This window comes from Mobula birostris, chromosome 19 (genome assembly GCF_030028105.1).
Source record: "Mobula birostris isolate sMobBir1 chromosome 19, sMobBir1.hap1, whole genome shotgun sequence".
In the NCBI taxonomy this organism is placed as follows: Eukaryota; Metazoa; Chordata; class Chondrichthyes; order Myliobatiformes; family Myliobatidae; genus Mobula; species Mobula birostris.
In genome coordinates this window covers 68,871,730-68,887,682 of record NC_092388.1, presented here as the reverse complement: position 1 = coordinate 68,887,682, position 15,953 = coordinate 68,871,730, and the positions used below count along the sequence as shown (strand labels likewise).

At 43.6% G+C, this 15,953-nt stretch overlaps 1 protein-coding gene across 8 annotated transcripts in view; it reads left to right on the top strand.

Moving 5' to 3' along the window:
* Positions 1-15,953, top strand: part of trak1a (trafficking protein, kinesin binding 1a) — a 261,339-nt gene that overhangs the window by 201,579 nt on the left and 43,807 nt on the right. The gene's annotated exons all lie outside the window — the stretch shown is intronic.

The following is a 15,953-nucleotide window of genomic DNA, read 5'->3' as shown; positions in this document are numbered from 1 at the left end:
AGACTGTTTGAGTATCGTAGAAACTGCTCATCTCCTGGGATTATCGCGCACAACATTCTCCAGAGTTTACAGAGAATGGTGTGAAAAACAAAAAAATACAGTGAATGGCAGCTGTGTGGGCAAAAGTGCCTTGTTAATGAGAGAGGTCAGAGGAGAATGGCTAGACTGGTTCAAACTGACAGTTCAAGTTTGTTTAATTGTCCTTCAATACCCCTGAATACGGCCAAATGAAACAGCATTACTTTGGGGTAAACTTACAAATCACAGTACCAACAGTCACACACAGCCCGAGGCACATACAGTATATCACATATAAAATACAAGCATATATTCAAAGTACATTTATTATCAAAAGTGAGAGAATAGGACCAATCGAGTTTGACAGTGGAAAAGTGTGTACGGAACTAGAGGAGATAGCAGAGGTGCTTCAGTATTCACTATGGAAAAGGATCTCGGCGATTGTAGGGATGACTTACAGCGGATTAAAAAGCTTGAGCATATAGATATTAAGAAAGAGGATGTGCTGGAGCTTTTGGAAAGCATTAAGTTGGATAAGTCTCTAGGACCGGATGAAAAACAGAGGGCTGCAGGTAACCCGAGGTAATTTCTAAAGTAAGTACATGTTCGGCACAGCATTGTGGGCCGAAGGGCCTGTATTGTGCTGTAGGTTTTCTGTGTTTCTATGAAGCCTACCGAGTGCTGAAAGGACTAGATAGGGTAGATGTGGAGAGGATGTTTCCAATCATGGGGGTATCCATAACTAGGGGTACAGCCTCAAAATTGAGGGGGCAACCCTTTAGAACTGAGGTGAAGAGGAATTTTTTTTACCCGGAGAGTAGTAAATCTGGAATGCTCTACCACAGACTGCGGTGGAGGCCAAGTCTGTGGGTATATTTAAGGCAGAAGTTGATCGTTTCCTGATCGGTCAGGCATCAAAGGATATGGCGAGAAGAGAGGTGTTTGGGGTTGTACCGTCCTATGATACTCCCCCTTCTCCAGTCTTGTATCCCTTTTACTGATCAACTTCCCAGCTCTTGGCTCCATCCCTCCCCCTCCTGTCTTCTCCTATCATTTCCGGTCTCCCCTCCCCCTCCCACTTTCAAATCTCTTACTATCTCTTCTTTCAGTTAGTCCTGACGAAGGGTCTCGACCCAAAACGTTGATTGTCCTTCTTCCTATGGATGCTGCCTGGCCTGCTGCGTTCCATCAGCATTTTGTGTGTGTTGCTTGAATTTCCAGCATCTGCAGATTTTCTCATGTTTGGGGTTGAGTGGGATTTGGGAGCAGCCATGATGGAATGACGGAGACACGATTGGCTGAATGGCCTAATTCTGCTTCTGTGTCTTATGGGGTAAACAGAGTCGATCATAGGCATGTGTAAGCACCCCCCACCCAACCCTGGCTCCAGGCTGCACTTTTCGCTTGAAACCTTACCAGACTGATAAAGTATGTAAAGGGTTAACACGGTTAGTTAAACATAGCAGTCTTTTTTCTGCAAGAAACCTTGATGATGATTAACAGATGTGCTAATTTTGCTATTCAATGCTGAACAATATTTTGTGTCGAAGTTAGCCAGCTAGTGTTTCAGGGTCCTTGTGCAGTCATGCGCAGAGATAAGACAGCTCCAGTTTGTTTTGTGTATGTGAGCCATTATGCCTATCCTGTAATTTGTCTTTTGGGACTGTCATGTAGATATGTTTGGCTCCAGCCTGTCTTGTGTGGGGGTATCTGAATGTATATATCCATTTTGTAAGGGGAATTGTTAGTTAGTTGGTGGACCGAACAGAAACAGTAATTGACTGTTCCTGTATGAGCGACTTACTGAATAAGCCCTGGGTGCTTTGAATAAAGAGTTTGTACTTATACGGTCTCTGAGTGACTTTATCTGGATTTGACTTCCGCAAGGCTCCTCGAAGACAACAAAGCATCAGATCGCTCAATCGGCTCAAAAACACACCATCAAAATGTAAATCACAGGTTCCGATTATAGCTGAATTGTACTTGAAAGAAGTAAAAGAAGCAGTTTCATGAACTGCCTGAAGGATGTCGCCTTTGGTCGCATTGTTTGCTGGCGCCATGTTCTTCACCAACAAGATAGCAATAAATTACAGTCATACAAAATAAATGTAATCCAAGTCCTTGAACGTTGCAGCAGTCTGCTCTTGAACACAATACAGCTCACCTTCTGTTGAGCAAACAATGGGGGGGGCACTCTGGTGGAGCGACAAGCTCCGATGCCTCCCCCCAACGGCTGTTAACAGGCAACACCGCTGCCTGAGGCCTAGTACTCACTGTGACTGAGTCCGTGCAATATCCACCCCCCCCTCCACCACCACCCATATGTCTGCCGCTACTGTTTGCCAATAGACCAATAAATTGGAATTGCAACATTCCACACCACCAATGTCAAACAGGGTCTTGCGATCACAGAAAATTGACTCGGATGATCACTTGCTGTTAGACTCCTTTGTGCACTGACACCTCTCCGTTGCAGGCAGCATCACGGTCCGCACCAAGTCCGTGTCCTTCAGGTTTTCTGACAGGAGTAACTCCCTGAAGGGGTAGACCTGCAGTATTTTAAGTTCTTAATGTCCAGCATGGTCTTATAATCATAAAGAATGTATTTAAATAAGACAATAGCACCTTTGGTTGCCCCCCCCCACCCATGGAAACCGCTACACCCAGGCATGTCGCTGACAGATAGGTAATGGTAACTTAAATATCCACGCTGGGCAGAAGAGCATCTCTGAATGCACACCACGCTGATCCTTGGAAGTGGATGGGCTACAGCAGCAGAAGACTATGGTCATAGACTCAGTGGCCACTTTATTTGGTAACTCCTGTGCCTATATCCCTGAAAGTGGTAGCACGTGTCGATCAAATGGTGAAGGAAGCATAAGTAGGATGCTTTCTCTCCGTGGCTATGGCACAGAATATAAGAGCTGGGATGCCATGTTACAGCTTTAGAACACATTGGTTAGGTGACACCAGGAGTACTGCTTGCATTTCCAGTCACCATTTTATTATGTGGGGTGTAGTTGTACTGGACAGGGTGCAGAGGAGATCTGCCAGGATGTTACCTGGATTGGGGCATTACAGGTAAAAGGAGAAATTTGACAAGAGTGGTTTTGTTTTCCCTGGAGTTGAGAGGGTGACCTGGTAGAGATGCAAAACACATTGGGTAGAATAAGCGTGGTAAACAGCAAAAATATCTTTCCCATGGTGGGGTTGTCAAAGATGAGAAGGTTGAAGAGAGCAGATTTAAATGGGATCTGAGGGGAATTTCTTTCACAGAGAAAGTGGTTGGTGGTTTGAAAAGGTGATAGTGGCAGCTACTGTTCATGATGTAAAGAAATAGCTCGGCAAAAACTTGAAGCCAGGACACTGAAAGCAACATACAGAATGTTGGTAAATGATTAATGTAACACACACACACAAAATGCTGGTGGAACTCAGCAGGCCTGGCAGCATTTATGGAAAAGAGTACAGTCAACATTTCAGGCCAGGACCATGCAGCAGGACTGGAGAAAAAAAGATGTGGAGTAGAGTTTAAAGGTTGGGGGGGGGAGCGAAATGGAAGAGATGTGGTTGAGAAAAAACGATGAGGTGTCAGAGTTAGAAGGTGGGGGGAGGAGAGGAAGAAACACAAGGTGACAGGTGAAACTGGGAGGGGGAGGGGTGAAGTAAAGAGCTGGGAAGTTGATTGGTGAAAGAGATACAGGGCTGGAGAAGGGGGAATCTAATAGGAGCGGACGGGGGGGAGGGGGGAGGAGCAGCCAAGGGAGGCGATGGGCAGGCAGGAAGATAAGGTGAGAGAGGGAAAAGGGATCAGGAATAAAGAAGCGGGGGCGGGGGGGTATTACTGGAAGTTCAAGAATTCGAAGTTCATGCCGTCAGGTTGGAGGCTACCCAGACGGAGTATAAGGTTTTGCTCCTCCATCTTGAGTGTGGCCTCATCGCAGCAGTAGAGGAGGCCTTAGACAGACATGTCGGAATGGAAAGTGGAATTAAAATGGGTGGCCACTGGGAGATCCCCTTGCGGACAGAGCTTAGATGCTCGGCGATGCGGTCTCCCAGTCTATGTTGGGTCTCACCGATGTTCAAGAGGTCACACCAGGAGCAGTGGATACAGTGGATGACCCAACAGACTCACCAGTGAAGTGTTGCCTCACCTGGAAGAAGTGTTTCGGGCCCTGAATGGTAGTGAGGGAGGAGGTGTAGGGGCAGGTGTAGCTCTTGTTCTGCTTGCAAGGATAAGTGTCAGGAGGGAGATCAGTGGGAAGGGATGAATGGACAGGGGAGTCAAGTAGAGAGCGATCCCTGTGGAATATAGAAAGTGGAGTTGGGGGGAGATGTGCTTGCTGGTGGAATCTTGCTGGAGGTGGAGGAAGTTAAGGAGAATTGGTGATGGATGCAGATGCTGGTGAGGTGGTAAGTGAGGACACTCCTCTTACCCCTGGAGGATGGAGGATGGGGTAAGTGCAGACATGCAGAGCTGCTCTTGGGATGAGGCTTTCCATTCCAGAACAAAGGGGATGTTTTCCTTCTTCAAAGAAAGGGGCTTCCCTTCTTCTACCGTCAGTGCTGCCCTCGACCACATCTTTTCCATTTCGCTTTCCCCTCCTTTCAACTCTACTCATCATCTTTTTTCTCTTGTCCTGCTGAAGAGTCTTGGCCCGAAACATCTACTATACTCTTTTCCATAGATGCTGCCTGGCCTGCTGAGTTCCTCCAGCAGTTTGTGTGTGTTGCAAATTTTCTCTTCTAAATGATTAATGTAAATGGGGGCAACAGTTTGGATCTGCCTGTTTCTGTGCTCCACAACACTTGACCATTGTGCTTAACTTAGAAAAGGCTAGTTAGCAGCTACAAAGAAAATTAATAGTGTGTTGCACATTGTTGCAAGGGTGTTGAAATTCACTTGTATAAGGCATTGCGGAGACCATATATGGAACTGGCCTGCTAAATTAAAGGTGCTGATGTGTTTGCAGTAAATCGTCAAGTTTATTGACATGTGCAGACGTAGAGTGAAGTACAAGTACAATGAAAATCTTGCAGCAGCATGCAGCCATGTACTGTAGGTACAGACAACACACAGACCACAAATTATACATAAGTTACAAGTGGTGAAGTAAAACTCTGCTGTACTCTGTTTAAAGGTAAGAATCAGATGAGGTACAATTTTTTGTCCACATGGCTTGGGTCTTTTAATATTTTTAGGACAGATAAATAGATTGCAGCTAAAAAGGGGGGGGAAGGGTGAAAATCATACGACACAGAAACAAGCTCTTCGGCCTGTCAGGTACATACCACCTGTTGTATCGATCTACACTAATCATGAGTAGATGTGTGTGCAAAGTCAGATTATCAAAAGATTATATTTAATGATGGTACAGGTTTGTGTGTCTAAGTGGCTTACTTCTGCTCCTCATTAGTTTAACTTTGCATTGAGAGGTTTTGGCGTCAGTGTAGTATAGTTCTGTGACAATCGGAGAATGCCAAGCTCATTTCACAGGGTCATTTCTACCCCATATCGAGGCATTACTGTAGCAGGTTGTACACATAATATCTTGCAGGAGCAATGGGCTGCTGAAGAATTTATCAGACCCTCCTGTTGCCACGTGTAGTGCATAATCATCATCTGTGCAAATAAATAGATTGGGTGGTGAGTGCTGAAGAACGAGATTCAACTGAAGGTGCAAAATGTGCAGTTAATCTTTGAATGCGAGCTGAGCTCTGAATCTGAGAATGAGTTTGAATGCACATGTAATGCATTAGAGGTATAGATCCATACGCATAATAATGTTGTTTGGTCCAACTAATCTATGTCAACCATCTATGCAGTCTCATTTTCCTGCATTTGATCTGTATTCCTCTACGCCCTGCCCTTCCATGTGCCTATCCAAATGCTTCTTAAATGATACTATTGTACGTGCCTCAACCATTTCCTCTGGCAGCTAGTTGCATATACTCAACATCTGTTGAAAAGTTACCTCTTGTCTGTTTTAAATCTTTCCCCTCTCACACTAAATCTATGCCTCCTAGTTCTGGACTCCCTACCCTGGGGAAAAGTCTGCTACCATTCAGTTTATCTAAGCCCTCATGATTCTGTAAAACTCCCAAAAGTCATCTCTCATTTCCAGTACTCCACAGAATAAGATTGTGTGTTTAGTATGTGACTTGAGACAGTTTATTACCCCTCTATAGTTACCTTCTCTAATATGTTTTTGAAGTTAGGAGTATTGGGCATCTGCTTGTGTATTGGTTTGAAATGCTGTTTGATAGCTAAGAGATGTATTACAGCAATAAGTCTACAGTATATAAATGCAATTTATCACTACTACCATTCTGGCTTCAGGAAAGTGAGAGGTTCTGAAAACTTAGCCGACAGACCACAGATGGGGCATGCAGTTAAGCTGCTTGTGAGGTGTGGTGCCAGGGAGATTCTGCTGAACTTTAACCATCAATTACAAATACTGGAGAGGAAAGGGAGGCTGCACCAAATGAAACAAAGCCATCACTACCACCCCACCCCCATCCTTTCCCATTCCCCTCCCCGACAGTGAAGATTGCAGATTAACTAAAAAAAAACCTTTGGCTTGTTTCATCTGATTTAGTTGTGCAGGGCTTTATCTTATTTGGATATTGCAGTTTGAATATCTTGGGCTTTTTGCATGTGATATTAATCATACAAACAATATTGTTTGGAGCCATTTGGACTGAATCTATCAACCAGGGCGGGCCAGGTGTGAGTTTCCATCTACAGCTTTTTATTAACATGATTTGAGCTTCCTGCTGGGACCTGGGCTCATTTCAGAAAGGTAATAACTTTTAAGAAATTTGATCCATTCCCAACTGGTTTCAGTGTTTGAATTTGCTCTTTCCTGGTCAGGGTAGATATCAGTAATGGATCACCTGTAACATGAGAGCTGTTGACTACTTGTTCTTTGTCTGCTAGTTCTCAGCAGATTTTTAACATTCTGAAATAAAATCCATGGTAATGAGTTATAAAAGGTGGGGGCGGGAGAGTGGGAGGGTGGCAGGGTGTAGCCGAGTGTCTTGGTGGACAAAACTGGTAAGGCAAACAGGTTTACAGAAGAACATTGCACAAAAAGATGAAAGAGTATATCTGGGATTATTTTTATAAAAAATAAAATATATTTTAAACATAATATTTGCTAAACGGAGAAGGATTAAGTGTGGCTGCAGGTCGAACTTGTTGTCACGTGCATTGGTACAGTGAGGTGTGTATACAATGAATAATTTGCTTACAGCAAGATCACAAGTATGTAAATCCAGGTAACACATAAAATATAAACAATAGATTTTGCAGATGCTGGAAATCCAGAGCAATACACACAAGAAGCTGGAAGAACTGAGCAGGTCAGGCAGCATCTATGGAGGAGGATAAACAGTCTATGTTTTGGGCCGAGACCTTTCTTGAGTTCTGATGAAAGGTCTCAACCCGAATTGTCGACTGTTTATTCCCCTCCAGAGAGTGCTGCCTGACCTGAGCTTCCACAGCATTTTGTGTGTTACCCAAAATCTAAATTACACATTTTATACATACACTTATACCATACTGTGAAAATGCAAAGTCTTCATGAAAAAGAATAAAGACTTGACAGGGAGACCTGGCTGTGCTAAATTCTTGGACACTGAGGGAAGTGAGGAATGTGGGAACTGGGTGGAATGGAAAAAAGCAGTCTGGTGAAGAACAGACAGCTTATAAAGGGATGAATGGTTGACTCTTGTCACTGTTTCATACTTCTGTTGGACAAGAGATGTTCTTTATTCATTTAGAGTTACAGCAGGGAGCAGATCCTTTTGACCCTTCGAGCTATGCTGCCCCTGCAACCCCCAATTATCCCTAATCTAATCACTAACGATTTACAATAACCAATTAACCTAGCCAGTGGATCTTTGGACAGTGGGAAGAAACAGGAGGACCCGGAGAAAACTCTCACATTCCACAGGAGGACAGAGACTGCTTGCAGAATGGGACCGGAATTGAACTCCAGAACACCTCGAGCTGTAATAGCGCCGTGTGCATCACTACGTTACCGTAGGAGCCCCAATAGTGGTTAGTGCGACGCTGTTCTTTGTGCTGTGCGTGTATCTGTGTTTCTTTCTTCTTGCGTGACCTAACTTTGGGTGATCATTCTCACTTCTTGTGTCTTTGTCATTTCTCTCACCTGATGGCTAACACAGCTAAGCATCCCACAAACAGTATCCGGCCCAGATAGGTACCTGGCCACATACTAAAGATCTGGGCTCATCAACTGGCTAGTGTGTTCACTGAAATCTTTTAAACTCTTCACCTGCTTCAAGTAGCCTTCAATCATACGGGCGCCTACGAAGACCGCGGTGACCTGCCTCAATGACGAGCGTCCCGTGGCACTTACATCCACGCTGATGAAGTTGGTGATGGAACATGTTAACTCCAGTCTGAGGAGTGACTTGGGTCTGCTCCGATTTGCTTACCAGAGCAACTGGTCCACGGCAGATGCCATCCCACTGACTCTTCACTCAACCTTGGAACATCTAGACAGCAAAGGTGCATATATCAGGGTGTTCTTTATCAACTATAGCTCAGTATACAATACCATCAACACCTCAAAACTCCAGTACCTTGGCCTCAATACTTCCTTGTGCAGTTGGATCCTGGATTTGCTCACGTGCAGACCCTAGTCAGTTCAATTGGCAAGGACATCTCCTCCATGATCTCCACCAGCACAGGTGCACTACAACACTGTGTGCTTAGTCCACTGCGCTACTCGCTTTACACCGATAACTGATTGGCTGAGCACAGCTCCAGTGCCATATTCAAGTTTGCTGATCACACCACTGTCGTGGGCCAAATCAAAGGTAGTGATGAATCAGCATAAAGAAGGGAGATTGAAAATCTGGCTGAGTGGTGTCATAACAATAACCTCTCACTATATCAGTAGGACCAAGGACCTGATTATAGACTTCAGGACAAGGAAACCAGAGGTCCATGAGCCAGTCCCCATTGGAGCATTAGAGATGGAGAGGGTTAGCAAATTTAAATTCCTAGGTGTTATTATTTTGGAGGACTTGTGCTGGGCTCAGCTCATAAGTGCAATTACAAAGAAACCATGGCATTGGCTCTACTTCCTTAGGAGCTTGTGGAGATTTGGCATTTCAACTCAAACTTTGGCAAACTTCTATAGATGTGCGGTGGAGAGTATATTGACTGGGTACGTCACAGCTTAGTGTGGAAACCCCAATGATGTTGAATGGAAAATCTTACAAAAAGTAGTGGATCCAGCCTGGTTCATCGCCGGTAAAGATCCCCCCACCATTGAGCACATCAACATGAAACGCTGTTGCAGCAAAGCAGTATCCATCATCAGGGATCTCCACCACCCAGGACATGCTTCTCTTCTCTCTATTGCCATCAGAAAGAAGGTACAAGTACCTTGGGACTCACACCACCAGATTCAAGAACAGTTATTACTCCTCAGCCATCAGGCTCTTCAACCAAAGAGGATAATTTCACTCAACTTCACTTGCCCCATTATTGAAATGTTCCCACAACCTATGGACTCAACTTTCAAAGACTCTTCATCTGGTGTTCTCAATACTTACTGCTTATTTATTTGTTATTATTATACCTTCTTTTTGTATTGACAATCTGGTGTCTTCTGCACTCTGGTCTTTCATTGATTTTGTTATAGTTGTTATTCTATAGATTTGAGTATGTCCACAGGAAGATTAATTTCAGGATTGTATACAAGTGCTGTGATAATAAAATTTACTTTGAACTTTGTATTTTAAGCCGTGCCTTAACCTCTACTTCCCATGAAATGCTATCTGAAATGTTATTGTTTCTCAGGGTTCTGTGGTGCAAATTTCTTGTGAAGAGTGTTGCTTTGTGAAGGAGTTTTATTGAAACACCACCTTCATTCTCCCTTTAGGTTTTGTGACTTTATTTCCTGGATACTTTTACCTCTTTCCACACCCGTACCATGAATGTAGCCTAACCCAAATGGATGAATGTTAAGGATTAATGAATGAATTAAAGTTTAGGATCTTAGGTGTTCTTAACACTACAGCTACAATCTATTATAATTGGAAGCAAGAGCTGATTGAATTTCAAGCTCTGTAAATTTATAAGAAGGTGTAGAGATATTTGAATCAGTGTAGTTTAGATCCCTTGAGCCACACTTCATTTACTGCTTTGTGATTTGCAACACTGTTGTCCTCAAACTTTTGAAGGAATCAGGCAGATACCAAGGAAACCCTTTTGTACTCTTATCATCTGAAATCACCTGGATTGTTAATGCCTGTACATTTCTACAGTGTGAGATAATTATTGCTCACAAATGATTAATATTTTCAATGCTAAAATCAGAGATGTTAGGATTAGATGGAAAAATGGAATTGAAGAAGTGGATATGTCATGGCTGTCCGTTTCAGATATTCAGAGAGAGTGATTCTTAATTCACACCAGTTAATAGAAAGGAAATCATTTAAAGCTGGATGCAATCTTAAAAAGTTCTTTATTTGGATGTAAATGACAATTGGGGAAAATGTTTTCGATTTCTCATCTAGAACAGTGTAACACAGGAACAAGTCCAATGATCCATGATACCCGAACTCAGATTAAACCCCCATTTTCAAACTCTGATGTGGCTGTTCTGTGTAAATGCGTCTTTAAGTCCTTTAAACAACCCATCTTGACATATACAGGAATCTCCTTATCACTTAATAAACTGCACAGTTCGCAGCGTTAATCTTTGAAATAATCAATGCAGTGAGTTAAGGGAACTGGTAGGTGTGTGATACGTGGAATTCCAGAGGGGATAAGGTGAGCTGTAATGTCAAATGAGAGCTCTTGCCATTAAGAAGTCACATACTGGTGCAAGTGGAAGAATGGTGATTAAGAGGAACTAGATTGTAGGCATAAATGGACTTTTGCTGGTTGGTAAGATGCAATAAATGGTGTGCTACAGGGATCCCTGCTTTTTTGATTTGTATAAGTGACTTGGATGAATGCACCAGAAGTATGATTGCTACATCTACTGGTAACTCCAGGATAGGCAGGAACAAAAGTTCTAAAGGGAACTCATGGAGGTTACATAGGGATATTGAATAGGCAAAGATGTGGCCATGTGAAAAATTTGAATTTGTCCACTTTGTTAGGAAAAATAGTTAAGTTATTGAAATAGAGATTGTAGAACTCTGAGATGTAGAAAGGTCTGGGTGTTGCAGGAGTATGATTTGCAAAAGGCAAGAATATAGGTGTTCCAAGTGGAAACCAAAGCTAATGGACCGATCCTGGGTAATTCAATGTAGGAGAGGGGTTGTTATGCTTTGGTTACGTCGCAAATTGGTGATACTAAATTTGGAGTCTTGTATGCAGCACTGGTCTGCTTAAGATGTTGGAAGCAGATAAGAGAATGTTTCCTCAATTGACGTATGATGTAGGTGGATAATCACAAAGAAATGTTGGCCAGGGCATTTGTTTCTGTTAGAGTTTGGATGAGTAAGAAGGAGCTTGGATGAAACAAAAGAAACTTTGGGGATGGTGTTTACTCTGGAGAATCCAGAACCAGGATTCATTGTTTAGAAGTAAGAGGAATTAGAATCAGGTTTAATATCACTGGAATATGTCATGAAATTTATTGTTTTGAGGCAGCAGAACATTGCAATATGTAATAATAAAAATACAAATTACACTACAAAATGTAATATATATAGTATATAAATTAAATAAGTTGTGTGAAAAAGAGAGCAAAAGAATAGTTCATGAATTCATTGTCCATTCAGAAATTTGATGGCGGAGGAGAAGGAGCTTTTTCTGAAACATTGAGTGGGTGTCTTCGGGCTCCTGTACCTCCTCCTTGATGGTAGCAATGAGAAGGAGGCATGTCCTAGATGATAGGGGTCCTTAATGATGGATGGATGCCTCGATTTTGAGGCATTGACCTTTGAAGGTGTCCTCAATGCTGGGAGGCTAGTGCCTATGATGGAGTTGACTGAGTATACAACTTTCTGTAGCAAACCAATCCTGTGCAGTGGCCCCTCCATATCTGACGGCGCTGTAACCAGTTAGGGTTCTCTCCATCTTACACCTGTAGAAATTTGCGAGAGTTTTTGATGACATATCAAGTCTCCTCAAATTTCGAATGAAATATAGCTGCTGACGTGCCTTCTTTGTAGTTGCATCAATATGTTGAACCTAGGAAAGATCTTCAGAGGTATTTGATACCCAGGAACTTGAAACCACTGATCCCTCAGTGAGGACTGGTGAGTGTTCTTGCAGCTTCCCTTTCCTGAAGTACATTATTAATTCCTTGGTCTTACAAACATTGAGTGTAACAGTACTGTTGAGATACCACTCAAGCAACTGATCTATCTCACTCTTGTACGCCTCTTCATCACCATCTAAAATTGTACCAACAATAGTTGTGTTGTTGGCAAATTTGTAGATGGTGTTTGAGCTGTGCTTATCCAAACCATCATGGGCACAGAGAGAGTAGAGCAGTGAGCTTAAGCACACATCCTTGAGGTGTGCCAGTCTTGGTTATCAGTGAGGAGGAGATGCTCTTTCTGATCTGCACTGACTCTGGTCTCCTGGTAAGAAAGTGAAGGATCCAGTTGCAGAGGAAGGTGCAGAGGCCCAGGTTTAGGAGCTTGATAATTAGAACTGAGGGTATGATTGTGTTGAACACTGAGCTGTAATCAATAAACAGCGGCCTGATGCGAGTATGGCCTGATGCATGTGATTCAGGGCCGAGTGGAGAGCCAGTGAGACTGCATCCACTGTGGTGGCAATAGGCAAATTGTAGCAGGTTCACTTAGGGAGGAGTTGATTCTGTCCATAACCAACCTTTCAAAGCACTTCATCACAGTTGATTTGAGTGCAACTGGGCAATAATGATTGAGACAACTTGCCCTGCTTTTCTTGGGCACCGATATGATCGTTGTCCTTTTCAAGAAGGTAGAAACCTCCATTTTCTTAAAGGAGAACTGCACTCGTGAATCGTGTCTGTCGTCCAGGATTCAATTTTGAGTATCAGTGGATTTTTTAAAACATTTTAAAATGATGCGCTTACTGGAGTTCCCGTGGCTGTGATTGTGGATTTCACTTGTTGTAGCCCTAAATGGGAATATTTGATGATTCCCATAGGAGCTGCACAGAAAGACTTGCCATTATTGGTGCCATCTGAACCGTCTAGGACATCTGTTTAACACAGAGGAGAAGAAATGTTTTCTCTAAGTGTCACAAGTCTTTGGAGCTCTACTTCCACTGGCCTTCATGAAGAGAATCTTCTGAAGATATTTAAAGCAGAGTTCATCTATTCTTAATTTTTCACCTCCAGTTTACTGGCGGTAAATAGGAATACCTAATTGAAGTTGCAGTCAGGTGGACCATGATCTTAACCAAATGGTGAACAGGCTGCAGGGACCAGATGCTTGTGCTTCTACTCCATAGTTATATGTTTAGTCAAATTAAATGTGGAAACAGCTTTTACTTTCAGCTGTATTTCAGATCAATTTCAGTGAAATTCTTCATGTGATTTTTAGTGTCTTGTTTGCTGAATGAAGGATTGATGAAAATAGAGAGATATGTATATCTTCTAATTGAAGGGTAGTGTTGCTCTTTGACTTTGAATAAGAAGGTTTCTAATGCGGACATTTACTATTTGCTAACCTATTTTCACACAGTATTCTGAGGCAGAATGCAGCCTGGAAGTAGGTCAATGAAATACGAAATTGTCCTATCAAGACCTGTTCATCCAATTAAAATGAGAGCTTAGCCTGGCACAGATTTAAATTTAGAAGACAGGATTTTCATGCTCAGATAAGTCTATTAAGTTGTTACAACAGTCAACAAACAGAATGGAATATCTGTAATTTATATTAAAGAAGCTGGAAATAGCAGATTAGGCAGAATCTGGTGGAAAGTGAAAATTTCAGGGTTTCGGTTTGAAGAGCCTTAGTCAGAATTGGGAAAAGGAGGGTACGAATGAGCAGAGAATGGAACAAGAAGTCACCTGAATTCTCCAACTCCCTCCTATTTTGACAGTCTCAGCATGTCGTCCTGCATCTTCCTGTTATAATGAAACTCAGCACCTCATTTTCTGTGGGCATATTAGAATTTCTCTGGTTCGGCATCAATTTCAGCTAATTTGTTCTCTCTGATGGGATCAGATTTGGTTCGATTGTCTTTTCGGTTTTTTCTCTCTACAATCACCTGATCCGTTGCACTGCTTTACATGTCCCTGTGTTCTAATTTTCTCCCACTACAAGATGTATGGGATGACAAGTAAATTGGCTGCTGTAAATTGTCCATTCTCTATAGAAGAGTAGAACTGATGTGTATGTGGGGAAATGAACCGGGATTGATGTATGTTTATGTATTTATTGAGATGCCACGCTGCCCAGCAGTCCCCTGGTTTAACATGAGCCCAGTCACGGGACAGTTTACAATGATCGATCAGCCTATCAGAGTGCCTGGAGGACACCCACGCGGCCATGGGAACGACGTGGGATAGGTGGTACCGGAGGACACCCACGCGGCCATGGGAACGACGTGCGATAGGTGGTACCGGAGGACACCCACGCGGCCATGGGAACGACGTGGGATAGGTGGTACCGGAGGACACCCACGCGGCCATGGGAACGGCGTGGGATAGGTGGTACCGGAGGACACCCACGCGGCCATGGGAACGGCGTGGGATAGGTGCTACCGGAGGACACCCACGCGGCCATGGGAACGGCGTGGGATAGGTGGTACCGGAGGACACCCACGCGGCCATGGGAACGACGTGCAAACTCCTTAGAGACCGCGCGGGAATTGAACCTGGGTTGCTGGTACTGCTGACCACTACACAACCGTGCCGCCCTTGACGGTTGGCATGAACTTGGCAGGTTGAATGGTGTGCTTCCCGTCATGACCATGATCTTTGCAAACTTTTCTAAAGAGGTGGTTGTCATTGCCTCCTTTCTGGGCAGTGTCTTTAAAAGATGGGTGACTCCAGCCATTATCAATACTCCTGAGATTCAGAAACAGAGAATGTCAACTGTTTACTCTTTTCCACAGATGCTGCCTGGCCTGATGAGTTCCTGCAGCAGTTTGTATGTGTTGCTCTTTAGAGATTGTCTGCCTGGCGTCAGTGGTCACATGACCAGGACTTGTGATACGTACCGGCTGCTCGTACGAACATCCACCACCTGCTCCCACAGCTGCACGTGACCCTGACCGGGGGGTGGGGGCTAGGCTTGTGCTACTCCTTGCCCAAGGGTGACCTGCAGGCTAGCAGAGGGAAGGAGCACCCTACACCTCCTTTGGTAGAGACATATCTTGATTCCACCACCCTGGAACCACATATAGATGTGGCAATTGCATTATTAATCAACATGTTGAACTGTGCATGTTGGAGCTCTTACTTTCATGCTTCCCTTTACAAAGCGGACTAAGGAATCTCTGCATTTTCTATCAAACAAGTTACCATATGGGTTAGTAGCTGGACCCAGCCACTGGGCCCTTCAAGCTTACTCCATCATTTAGAGAAGTCAGAACTGATCTACTGTAATTTCGGCTTGACACTCCTATCTATGGGAATTGGGCGGCACAGTGGTTAGCACAACTCCTTACAGTACCAGTGACCCACGCTCATTTCCCTCTGCTGTCTGAATGGAGTTTGTATGTTCGCCCTGTGACTGTGTTGGTTTCCTCCTTTGAGATAAAAAGTTCCAGAAGAAGCTGGCAGAAAGTTTCCTTTTTTCTTTCTTAAGTGGGTGACCCCTTATTTGTAAGAAGTAATCCCAAGTTCTGAAATCTTCCAGAAGCATGCTATCCAAATCCACCCAGTCAGGGTGTTTAACTCCCCTGGCAGATAAAAGCCTTCCCACACCTTGCCCCTTAGTTTGATCAACCTGCACTATACTGCTTCCTATGGTTAAAGGAGCTTCATTTG